This window comes from Vidua chalybeata, chromosome 21 (genome assembly GCF_026979565.1).
Source record: "Vidua chalybeata isolate OUT-0048 chromosome 21, bVidCha1 merged haplotype, whole genome shotgun sequence".
NCBI classification, from domain to species: domain Eukaryota; kingdom Metazoa; phylum Chordata; class Aves; order Passeriformes; family Viduidae; genus Vidua; species Vidua chalybeata.
In genome coordinates, this window is record NC_071550.1 from 5,301,191 (window position 1) to 5,314,019 (window position 12,829).

Here is a 12,829-nt window from a genome sequence, read left to right on the forward strand (position 1 = left end):
TTGATTCCCCGTGCCTCATACCAGACAGTGTCTAGACTGCAGCAATTATTGTCAGCTCAGAACACCCAGGCATTGCCATTTCAGCTGAAAGGGAGCTTAACAAAGAGTGAGGGAGAAAAAAAATACCCTGCCGGCGGTTAGCTGGGCTCCCTCCAGCACAAGGGGCTCTTCGGAGGGTCCTCCACGGCCCGCGCCCCCGCGAGCCCCAGCCCCAGGTGCCCTCACAGCAGCGGCTGTGGAGGAGGCCACGAGTGCAAACAATTCCTGAGCCAGCCCTGGGGCTTTGGCTGCTTTTGGGGTGCAGCTGTTGGGTTCAACTCTCCCTGCAAGCCCGGGTTATGGGGCTGAGGGCATGGCAGGCAGGGCCAGCTGGGGAGGAAGGCTGGGGTGTCCCAGTGGAGGGGCACTTCCCCAGCAGGCAGCATTTGGCCGTGAGTGCCCATGGAGCTGCTCTCCAGACCAAAAGCTGATGGTCAGATGGACACCTCGGCCTCACCCCAGAGTCCAGGGGATGCACACACCTTCTCCAGGCAGTGGGGATGTGAATCCTAGAGCTGGGCACCCCAATGTACACTGCTCCGGCAGCTCCTCAGCTCCCTTGGGTCTCAGGAAATCATGGGAGGTCACTCCTGCAAATTCACAGGAATAAAAATCATCCCTCCTGTCCTCTCCTCCATCCTGCCTCCCCACCCACTGCTAGAGGAGTTACCCTTTGCCCTCTGGAGCCTTTGCCCTCTGAGGGGTTTTTGTGCTGTCTGCAGGTCTGGGATGTGGCTGAGACTCCCAGGAGGGAATTAACACCCAGAACTGGCTGTGAGTCAGGAATTCCTGCCTCCCGCTGGAAACACCCACCATGTGCCCCCCCAGCTCCGTGGTGACAGCCAGCTCCAAATACCTCAGAGGGGAAGAGGTGAGAAGGAGAATTTGAGTGCCCTGTCTCAATCACTTCCATGGGTTTGGGGGTGGTGATGATCCCACTGCCCATGGGGGTGCCCTGCAGATGAACCCCTTTGGAAGCATCCCCAGCTCCAAGGCTGTGCCACCCATCTTCTAAATTTGGGTGCACCAAGTAGCATGGCCAAGTGACCTTCTCCACTGCTGGATGGCACCGGGGACCGTCCCTGCAGAGGCTCTTGACCGGTCTGCTGGGAAAGGCGGCTGATCCCTCCAGATACTGGAGCACAGCTCTGGTTTAATTAGCACTTTTAATGCTTGGAAAGGAGGCTCGAGGGAATACCCAGCAGGTTGGACATGATTTGCTCACTAGCAATCCAGCCTGGCAACAAGGAAGCTCCCCAGCTTCAGCTTGCTCAGCTGGGATGGGATGACTTTGCCCTGGGGTCTAAACCATGGCAAATATCCTTGGTGAGCCCCGCTTGGGCCCCTCAGTGCAGGGACACCTTTATCAGAAGGCATTTTTGTAGCAAACCCCAGCAGTCAGCATGCTCTGCCAGCATGGGTTGTACTATGAGCAATGCCTGACCCCAAACCAGCTCAACTCAGCTGTTTGTCCTTGTCCCTCTCTGCCTTTGAGGAACAATATCCATTTTCTGACCAGGTCTGGTCATGTCTGCTAAATCAAGGACTTTTTCTCCCCTGGGTACATGGCACTGATGTTGCTGTGTGGATAAAATCAGCCTCGTTCGGGATCTGGCCGCTGTGGCAGATCAGAGGAGATGACAGTACAGGTCCCACAAAGGGCCAGGGTGGCAAAACCTGCCTGGGGAGGGACTCGTCCCCTTGTTCCCTTGGCTGCCATGGCGTGTGTGTGTAGATGATGCCATTTCCCAGTGCAGGGTTCCCCGGGCGAGGGTCAGAGGAGGGGAAGGCCAGCTCTGCCCATTGCTCACATCCCATCGCAGTGGGGTCCGCAGCTCCCAACGCCGTGGTGCTCAGCTGCTTCATGGGCTTCTGCATCTCAAGGACGGGGTGTCCAGATCCAGTGAAGCTCTACAGCCAGGGCTGGTAGTGCTCCAGCCATGGAGAATGCTGACATTCCAATGTGTGGGTGCTGCAGTGAAACATATATGTGATATGAGCAGTGGTAGGTCTTCCCCTTGTGAGCTTGGGCTCTGTTTGACCTTCACAGGGAGATTTTGACCAGCCCACCCTGACCCAGACCTGTGACTGACTTGTGGGCTTGGGGGAGTGTTTTCCCAAAGACCTGAAAATGGCAGGGCTGCAGAAGTATTGTCTCGGGGAGCAGGCACAGCCATGAAATGCACCGGGGCTGCCACTGGGCTGCCACTGAGGCCTCTGTGCCTGTCTCCAATGCCAGATTTGCACTGAAGCCTAGGAAAGCAATGCAAGAAAGAAAGGCCTTGCCTTCTCCTCCATGACACTTCCAGTGTTCCTCCCTCGGGCAGCCTGAGCCTTCCAGAGCAACCTGGGGAGCCCCAGCTCCTCACAGAGCCCCTACAAGACTCAGCCCTGCAGGGAGATAGAGGGTCCCAAGCAGCCCACGAAGCCACCAACATGTGCCCACAATCAGGGCCCCACAGGGTCCCCTGTGTGTCCCCAGCTCTCTGAAACGGCCACAGTTCCCAGCAGCAGGGAGAGGAGGGATCCGGGAAGCCACAACTGCCGGGGTACATGCGGTGCTGAGCTGAGCTGAGCTGTGCTGAGCTGAGCTGTGCTGTGCTGTGCTGTGCTGTGCTATCTGTGCTGGTCTGTGCTGTGCTGTGCTGGTCTGTGCTGTGCTGTGCTGGTCTGTGCTGTGCTGTGCTGAGCTGTGCTGCGCTGTGCTATCTGTGCTGGTCTGTGCTGTGCTATCTGTGCTGGTCTGTGCTGGTCTGTGCTGTGCTGTGCTGTGCTGGTCTGTGCTGGTCTGTGCTGTGCTGTGCTGTGCTGTGCTGGTCTGTGCTGTGCTGTGCTGGTCTGTGCTGTGCTGGTCTGTGCTGTGCTGTGCTGGTCTGTGCTGTGCTGTGCTGTGCTGAGCTGTGCTGCGCTGTGCTATCTGTGCTGGTCTGTGCTGTGCTATCTGTGCTGGTCTGTGCTGGTCTGTGCTGTGCTGTGCTGTGCTGGTCTGTGCTGGTCTGTGCTGTGCTGTGCTGTGCTGTGCTGGTCTGTGCTGTGCTGTGCTGTGCTGTGCTGGTCTGTGCTGGTCTGTGCTGTGCTGTGCTGTGCTGTGCTATCTGTGCTGGTCTGTGCTGTGCTGTGCTGTGCTGTGCTATCTGTGCTGTGCTGGTCTGTGCTGGTCTGTGCTGTGCTATCTGTGCTGTGCTGGTCTGTGCTGGTCTGTGCTGAGCTGTGCTATCTGTGCTGCTCTGTGCTGTGCTGTCTGTGTGAGAGCGGCTGGTGGGAGGGGAGCCGGCTCCATCCTGCTCCCCGGGCCGGCCCGGGGCAGCGCCGTGTGCCGGCAGAGGCCGGAGGAAGGCACGGGGCAGCCGGATCTCTCTGGCCGCAGCAGGGACACCAGCAGCCGGACTTGGCACGGCTCTGCATCCTGTCCTGTCCTGAGCACCGCGCCAGGGCCGGGGCCGTGCGGGGAGGCACATGGGCAGCCCTGGCACCCCTGTGCCACACCAGGACCGTCGCTCACCTTCCCGCTCTTCATCCCTCTCCTCTGCAAAGCTGTCTGCAAATGCCAACTGCCTGTTTTCCAGTTCCTCCAGATTTACCCCCTCCTCCTCTTCCCCCCCCCCCCCTTCCTTCCTTTCTTCTTCCTGGGTTAAAAATAATCAAGTTTCTGGGAAGCAGCAGCCCTGCTGCGCCTGCCTCCCTGCACTCGCGCCCCGGAGAATAGCTCGGCTCGGCTCGCTCCGGCCCCTCCTCGCTGCTCTCTCCTTCCTCCTCCCCACCCCCTACAGGGATCTGACTAATATGCTTGGGCTCTGCTTGCCAGCTCAGCTGGAAAGGAATTTAACCATTGCGTGCCCTGGAGGGAAAGAACGAGAGCCCAGACCTCTCTCCATCACCCGGGACCCCTGGTCTGGCTCCCTGCCCAACTGTGCTCCCTTGAGGGCTGCCCAGAGGATGATGGAAGAGAAGGGATGCACGGTGCCAGCACCCCATGGCAAGTGGTGGTCTCAGCCCCAAACTTACACGGGTGCAATAACCCTCCTAGGTTCCCTCAGAGGTATCCTGCCTTCTTGTAGGCAAATTGTAGCACCCCAGTGCCGTGGTGCCCGTGGCTTGGCCGCTGGGAGCTCCTGATCCAGCCACAGGTGCTCCCTGGGCACCCACAGCCCTGCCTGCAACCTGGGTGAGGGTGGCAGCTGCGCTCCCACACGATGCTCCTCAGGGGTCACAGTGGGACCAGCAGCTCCAGCCCCACAGCTGTGAGGTCTGCAGGGAGTGGTCCCCGGGTTCAGGGATCCATGGCTCAGCCCTGCTGCAGTGCAGCTCTGGCAGGAGCTGGCAGCCCTCCGCCGACTGCTGGGACTCAGCTTTTCCTTCAGCACAGGGAGTAGGAAGCAGGAGAAAAGGCAGGCTCACACCTGGGTAAAAACCACGCGGGGGGAAAGCTCCTCTGAGGCTAAATCCCTTCTACTCTCCCCCCTGCCAGCCAGGCTCTGAGCACAAGCAGATTTCCCAGCACAGTTGTGGGACACAGGGCGCTGCTTTTACAGCAGGGCAAGCAAAGCAGAAAGCCTCGACCAAGGTTATCCCAGTGAGTCTGTGGCAGAGCTAAGAACTGACCCCTCTCCCCCCCAAACCTCCTCGAGGCTCCAGCTTGCTGGTGTATTGCAGCATCTCCCTGCTCGGCCAAAAACTCCCCTTGAAATCTCCTGGCCAATGCAGAAGGACTCCAAGGCCAGAAATCCTAAGCTCAGCACCCCAGCACCGAGCGGAGCCAAGAGGCATCGGCTCGGCCGCCGCTCACCCCCCGTGCCGGCTGGCTCAGCCCCGCTGCTCCAGTGCCAGGGCACAAACTGTCCCGGAGGAGGACACTGCCCTTCCCGGAGCCGCTGCCGGGAGAGCTGGAAGTACAGCCCCTCCGGAGATGGGGCTGGGAAGGAGGAGAGGGCACTGGGCACAAGGCAGGCACCCGGCGAGCGCAGGAAAGCTGCTGCCAGAGGATCACCCCTTAGCTGCTGGGATGCTCTCTAGAGCGAGGTTCAGCGTTGCAATAGGGATCTGAAAGAAGATGTCTTCTCTCCAAATCCTCCCTTAAATGGCAGTTCTGCTGTAAAATAGGGTAGGATGGAGCTCAGGGTTTGTTTTCTCTGCGGGACCCAAGCACGGCTCAGCCTGGGACTGTGAGCCAGGCTGGCTCCTCACCGACAGGAGCAGGATCTGCAGCCCCAGCTCTGCTCTCAAAACATCCCTGCAGAGCCATAGCTCGGTGCAGGGCTCAGGGTAGGAGACAGGAGGGAATAAGTCTCTAGTTCATTCCTAACTTAGCTGCCTGCCCTGGCAGCTGGGGCTGGAGGCAACAGGATGGGTGTGTGGGGGACCTGCGAGCCCTCACTCTGCATCAGGAGATGCATGGCCAGAGCCCCTGTGGCTCCACACAGCCGACAGTCGGGGTGTGAAAGAAGTGATGGCAGGACACAGCCAGGAGCCAGAGCAGGGCCAGGCTCTGACCATCCCTAGGTGAGCAAAAACACTCCTATTCCAAATTCTCCGGTGCCTTGGGAGCTCCCTCCAGCACTGCCTGTCCCACAAGCCCTGCAGCAACCTCAGCAGCCAGGAAACGCTGGCAGGAGTGAAAGGGATTGAGAAATTGCAGGCAGCCAGGATGAGACATGAGCCAGCACAAGCAGGATGTGACTTGGGGGTGACTGGGACTGCCGAAGGGGTGTCATCAGGAATCAGTACCTGGGGTCCATTCTGTACCCTCCCATGCTCCTCACAGCTGAGCCCAAACCCAACCTCTGTTCCCCACACAAGTCACCAGGTCCCATTTGTGTTTCACCACCTAAATCCTCTGCTAACAGCATGGTGATATGTTCTCTCTCTATCCACCCCAGGCTTTTGTGCTCCCAACCTGCCCAAGGCTGTTGCCAGGGCTGTCCCTGTCACCACAGTGCCCCAGCCCCCTCACCCCATCTGTAGGGCACACCTGATATTTCCCAAGGTTTTTTCAGCACAGACTGGATGGCAGCAGTGGGAGGTTTGGGGCGAAGGGGAGCTCAGACACTGGCTAGACTTTCCCCTTGTCCTGCCTCAAACCAGCTGTTGAAGCACTGCAGGAAAGGAGAAAGGAGACGATGAATAAGAAGAAGCAGAGAAGAAAAAACCCAGGAAAAAAAATTTTCCCCCTACCAAACACCCAAAGCTTTGTTTGGGCCCCTCAAGCTGAGGCTGGCTGATCCCAAGGTGGCCCCTTCCATGGGTGCTGGCTTCCCTGTAGCTCCCATCTCCCCATCCCTCACCTGCCTGTGGGGGCCATGATCCCTGATGGAGTGTCCAGCTCATCCTCACATTTCATAGCTCTAGCATGGCTAAGGAAATCCAACCTAGCTGGCATTCCTGCAGAATTATCTGTTCTTCCAGCCAAGGAGTTCAGCTCAATTCCCAACCCCTACCTGCATCCGGGCTCACCAGCCTTCCCTTCACGTGGGAAATTATTTATCTTGGGTGAGGAAAACAGAGCAAAAGGGGATTTAACAGCTGTTAAATCCTATAAAGCCCAAAGCTTCTTCTGCTTCAGTTGCTTCCTTGCTATGGGAGAGGACAACAGGGAGATGCCAGCCTGCCATGGGCAGAGCCCAGGACACCCAGGACCTCCAAGGACACTCAGGACACCCAAGCCCCAGGTAGATAAGGCCATCCCACATCCTTACAGAAAAACACCATGGAAAAGACCCTATTGCACCAACAGCTCCAACACTGGACAACAAAATCTCAAGGGGACCAAGATGTCGCAGCTCTTCTTTCCCATCTCTCCCACAGGTAGGGGACCAGGACACGTTCCCAGGGGAGAGAAAATTCCAAAGCTTGGGATGGAGAAACGGCACTGCAGGCGTGCAGTTAAGTCTGGAGGCCAGGATATCCTTCTGGGACACACCTCTGGACTCAGGAGGATGCAGGAGCAAACAAACACATCACAGCAACACCCTGAAATGCAGTTGCTCCCTGGGTAACACACTGTCTCCAAGGTGGGGCAAAACCTTATCCTCCATCCGTGATCCAGAAGAGTCCCCACTGTCTTTCCATGGCCAGCTCCAACCCTGGCAGGGAGGCACCAGCTGGGAGGCTGTGATGGGCACTTGCACTGTGCTCTACTCTCTTGGTCACTGTCATCTTTCTAGGAGCCGAGGGGGATTTCCTTTGTTTGATTTTGAAGGAATAGTAAATTCACAAACAATTGGAAGATTCAAAAAGGCTGGATCATCCTGAAACTCAGGGTGAAATTGAAAAAGTCTTTGGAATGAAAAAGAGAAATACCAGTGCCAGGCAAAGGAGATGGCTTTGAAGATGTAAACCACCTTCTCTCATCAGTCACCTGATGATCTGCTGTATTTGGGTATTTTCTAAAAGAATCTTCTTGATTTCTTCATTAAAAAAAAAAAAGCTTATTTTTTTCAATTCAAAAAATTGTCTCAATGTAAAAGAAGAGATCTAAGTTAATTAGGCAAATCTCAAACAAAATAGAACAAAACAAAAAAATTTCAGGCTAAACCAAACATTCTGGCTTTACCTAAAACAATTGCTTACACCAGAATGGGGTATTTTGTGGTTTCTTTTCTTTTCCATTTTACCAGAAACTGCTTACCAAATCCTTGTTTTGGGTTGGCATGGTCCAATTCCCACACCCAAGACGTTCCATTTGGGCACCAAGCAATACTTTCCATTCATTTTTCCAGCAGCATGGTTCTCCACCAATGGACCAGACCCACTGCAGTAACTCCCTTCTCCAAGAAAGATGAACCCTTTGGTTCTCCTTCCTCACAGACCTTGGAGCCTGCTCTATGCACCCTTCCCAGGACCCTCAAGGAACCTCCTCTGGAGAGGGGAACACTCTCTTCTCAGGAGATCTGATTTCCAACCCAGCCCACCCGATTTAACCCAACCCAACCCTACCCATCCTTTTCGTTGCCACCACCCATCCCCCCAACCTCCAACCCTGCCACCTGGACTAGGTGGCATCATATCCAACCCAAGATCACCACACAGCCATGGCCCCAAGAAAAGGGATTTACTATCCAAAAAAAAAAAAAAACAAACCAAAACAAAACAAAAAAACCAAACCAAAACAAAAACCCAAACAAACAAACAAAAACCCCAGTTTTCCCTAAGGATGCAGTGGAGCAGGTTGGGAGGGGGCTGTTAGAGGTGCCGGGCTGCATTTCCACGTTCACACCTGGCTGCAGAGGCAAGCGGCAGCAGGGCTGTACATTCCAACCCCAGGCAGAGAGGTGAAACCCCAAGAAAGTAGCAAACAAGTAGAGGCGTAAATACAGCACGAATCCACGGCACTTCAGCGTGGTTCGTTATCTCCGCTTAGACTGGAGTCGGTGGAGCCGGGTTTGAGAAGAGCAGAAATATCAGCAATTAAAGATATGTCGTGTCAAAAAAACTCTAAACTGATTAAAGTTGAAGGCTCCGTTTTCTTCTTTTCATCAGAGAACGGAATCAAAACCTGCCTGGAAAGACGCGCTCCCCCCGTTCCCAGCGCTCCGAAGGCAGCGCCTGCATCCGTCCTGCTGTGTCCCTGCATTTTAATTACCACCTTATTAATATTCATGAGGCTAGGCACTCAAGGGGGATTGCAGTCTGTCATTCTCTCTCTCTTTCTCTCTCTTCCCCCCCCTACCTCTCTCGGCTGAGTCGGTGGGGTTTTTTTTCCCTTCCCCTTCCCAACAGTTGGCGTGCTGCGGATCCGCACGCGGGCGCGAGTGCGCGCAGCCCCGAAGGCGCTGGGCGAGCAAGGGGCCGCGGCGCGGGGAGGCCGCCTGTGCCGGCTGGTGGCAGGACCGGGAATGCGGGTGGGTGTGGGATTGCCCCTGCCACGCTCGGCAGCCCCGGCAGCCGGAGGCAAAACCACCCCCACTGGGGGCGTGATGCTGGCACACGAGGGAGAGCTGGCGCACGGGGAAATGTGTCTCACACACACACACACACACACACACACACACACACACACAACTCCTGGTAGCAGCATCACTTCTGAGTGCTGGCGTGATGTTGTAGGACCTCCAAGAGAAGAATGGGGCTGTGTGGAATGGAACCAGGTGAACACGGCTGCTCTCAGCCCCCACACCACCACCTCTTCTTGGGGACTGAGCACCCTGCACCCCAGTTCACTCTGCACCCCAGTTCACTCTGCACACCAGTTCATCCTGCACCTCAACTCTCCATGCTCATGCAAAAGCACCCAAAGCAGGTAGAGCACCATGACACAGCCACGGTGCCACTGTGTCCTTGATGGAGCCACTGCTTTGGCCACCAAGGTGAAGTGGGACCTAAGGAGTCTTGCATGCATCCAGCAAGGGGCTGCACCCCCAGCTGTGCCCCAGCTGCTGGTGCAGGTTGCTGGCTGGGCAAATTGGACCCCATTTGTTTTCTTGGGTCCAAGGTGCTGAGGAGAGGGGCAGGAAGCCTGGGTTAAAGGCACACAGAGGGAATGGAGATGGTGGTAAATTGATTTCTCATTCCTAAATTGAACAGTGTGGGGTTTGCACTCTCCTTGCTGCCATACAGCGTTTAACACTTTCTACCTCCAGTATTGAAAACAGAGGCCACGTGGGCAGCAGAAAACTGTCCTGGCTTTGCAAACCCTGCTCCTCCCTATCCCCTCTCAGGTGGCTGTCTCAGTCCCTCCCCGAGAGATGATGCAGAGCCCAGCCACAGGTGATGGGCAGGTGCCCCCATCCCCTCACACTGTTCAAAGCCATTGGCAAAGGGACACACGGGGCTGCCCCATCCCAACAGCCACCAGCTGCAGACTGGAACCCACCTCCCTTCTTCAGGCAGCTACAGCCAGACCATAGTCCCACCTTCCCCCAGTATCTTCCTCTTCCATCTAACCCTAACCTTAACCCTAAGGACACCCTTCAAGAACCTGAAGCCTCTTTGGGGATGCATCCTGTATCCCACAGTGCTGCCTCCCCATCACCAACCACCTGCAAGCAACCTGTCGAGAGACACTCCAAGTCGGCGGCTCCCCAACGCCCCACTTGCTCAGCTCCACAAATATTTGAATTAAGGTCCCCTGGGGAGTCACAGTCACAGAGTAACTGATTTCTCCTCCTTCATTATATCTCTGTGTAATTTACCGAGGGACGGCGGCGTGTGCCTCCGTTCCAGCGAATTCCCAGCAGGACTCCCAAGAGCTCACAAATCAGGAAAAGGCAAGGCATTAGAATATGAAAGGTGAGGTTGGTCACCCCACAAAGACTCATCTTGCTCTTCCCCAACTCTCCCAGTTCCACCAGCCCTGAACTGCATTTTATTTCTGCCTGCTGCGCCTTGTGCCAGTAGGGAGGTGATGGGTTGGGGACAGGCCATGGTGCCATGTTGTCAGCTCTGTCCCTGACTTCTGATTCTTTCTGGGCAAGAAGAAGGGAGAAAGGGTCTCCTCTCTCATGGAAACATCTCAAGAAATGCCAGGGAAGCTGATGCAGCAAAGGTTTCCAAGTGAAATTTTGTCCCGTGGCCCTAAAATCTGACTTCTTTTCACCTGGACAAGTAGCCTATGCCTCAGTTTCCACATCTACAAAAAAAAAAGTAGTCATTCCCTCCACTTAGTGGTTTAAGACTCCCAGCACTCAGATGTTGAAGGTCTATAAAAGGCATGAATCCATCTGTGTTGCATCTCTAGCAAGGAGGAGCTGGGGGACAATTTTGCCAGCATAGTTCTAAAGTTACCAGAAGGAGCTTGAAGAGTCACCAAGGAAAAAGAGAAGGGAAAAATGAGGAATTTGGACCAAGGATGCACAACTGAGCTGCTTTGCATTGTTTTCTTGTGAAAAGCGACGTGTGAGGAGGTTGATCTTGGTTGGACCCACCTCAGTGTGAAGACAACCCAGCTGAAGCCATGGCCAACCCCCACGTCTCAGTCCTGTGCCGAGGTGCCAGGGCAGGAGCAGCTCACCCTGAGAGTGGGAGGCCGTCAGGGAGGATGATGGGACCTTTTGCAGGTCTTTGCAGCCATCTGTGGGCTGGGTGGGAGCTGTCTCTCTCCAAATCCCCTGACCACTGCCACAGACGTGACACTGGAGTAAAGCGCTGGACTGGCTCGGACGCAGCGAGTTCTCTGTTCCAGCAACGCTGCAAACAGCGGAGGGCAACATTTTGCTTCCTGGAAACACAGAGAAAGAAGTATTTTTTGTGAAGAGCTGCAGCTCAGAGGCAACCTGTAATGGAGATTTCAAAAAACTGGGTGTTCCCCCTTCCACCTCCTCTGCAAAGACAAAGACTTGGCAGATGGTGGTGGTGCTCACAGGGCTTGTGCTGGGCTTTTTTTCAGAGCTGGGTATTCAAACCCTCACTCTTATTCTTCACTTTAGAGGTGTGAGTGATATAAAATCTTCCCATCCCAAAATCAGCCCGTCCCTGGGCTATCTCAACTTCTCAGAGCTCTTCCCACAAGCTGAGTTAAAGACCTGGGGCTGTTCAGCCTGTAACAAAGAGCTCTTTTCTCCCCAGCCTTCACCAGTTGTTGGAGTTAAATAGGCTGCGCTGAAACCAAACCAAACAAAGCCCCTGCAAAACAGCTCCAAATCCCCGTCCCCTGGCCAGCACTCTGGATTTCCCCCGGAGCACAGGCACGGCACTCCTTGGTGTGCCGCGGCTCTCCCCCCACTCCAAAAGGTGGGCCGGAGCAGCAAGGCTGTCTTCCCTCCTGTGCTTCTTGCTGCTGAACACCCACGGGAGGTGATGAGGGGGTCTCAGAGTGAAAAACAAGCCATGGAGCTGCTGCAGCCTCTGCCTGCCGTCCCCCTGCTCCAGTGAATTTGCTCCAGACTGTGGCTACGCTGCTGCCAACCCCGTGACCCCCCTGAAGTAGCACAGGAGGAGCCCTCATGGGCACCACATGGCTTTCCCAGGTGTGGGCACCCTGACGGGACCTTTCCAAACACGCTGCCTAACCCACCCCCTCGCAGCCCCTACGGGGCAATTCACCCCCTCCCTTTTTGTGGGGCCAAGTCCTTGTCCTTGGGCACCGAGCCCCCCCCGCCCCAGCATTGCTGCAACCAATTCCATGCAGCAGCTGCTTTCCCTGAGCAAGGATGTGATGGCAGACGGGGGTCTCCATCAGGGCAGGGGGGAGTTTTTGGCCATGCCAGCCGCTGGAGGGGCTGCTGGCGCCTGCGTCCCGGGGGTGCCGAGTGCGGGGGTTCGGGGCTCTCTGTGCAGGCAGCTCAGTGATCAAAGCGCCGAGCACGGGCCGGGGCCGGGGGGAGGCAGGCGGCGAGAGATGAAACGGAGCAAAGTTCCCTGGGTTCGGACGCGGGAGTTGGAAAGGATTCGACGGCAGCTTGGAAAAGGAGGAGAAGAGGGCCGGGAGCAGCAGCGTTCAGCAGAAAGGAATGTCCTGATGGGACGGCAGCCTGAACGCCGGCCAGGAACCCCCCCTTCCCAAGGCTGTTTAAAAGCCCCGGACCTCTCCGAGCCCTTTAATTGGCGCTTTAAAAAACTTCCTTGTTCCTTGACGCGGCGAGGTTTGCGTTTCATGCCCAAAATGACTCAATTCCCCCTCTCCCCTCCATGCAAAAAAAAAAAAAAAAAAAAAAAAAAAAAAAAAAAAAAAAAAAAAACTCCTTTGAAACGCTTGCTCGAAGCCAGCTCCATCCCCTCCCCGCAAGCCTCGGTAGCCCCCAGCCCTCACCCCACCAGCCTCTTGTGTGTATTCTTGTTCTCCCCTAATAATCCACATCCCAGCTGCCTCCCTCTGCCTTCGCCCTCCTCCTCCCTGCCTCTCTCGCTCCCTCTTTCT

At 55.9% G+C, this 12,829-nt stretch overlaps 1 long non-coding RNA gene across 2 annotated transcripts in view; it reads right to left on the bottom strand.

The window, feature by feature from the left end:
* Nucleotides 1-1,191: 1,191 nt before the first annotated feature.
* LOC128798705 (uncharacterized) overlaps nucleotides 1,192-12,829 on the bottom strand; it is a 105,138-nt gene continuing 93,500 nt past the window's right edge. Inside the window, exons 3-4 of one of the 2 annotated variants that reach the window (XR_008434517.1) lie at nucleotides 10,899-11,191; nucleotides 1,192-2,011 (exon numbers count right to left, since the gene is read on the bottom strand). This is a non-coding gene — a long non-coding RNA (uncharacterized LOC128798705). Of the gene's footprint in view, nucleotides 2,012-10,202; nucleotides 11,192-12,829 lie in introns of those variants that run through there. The other variant, XR_008434516.1, reaches the window with a different exon arrangement.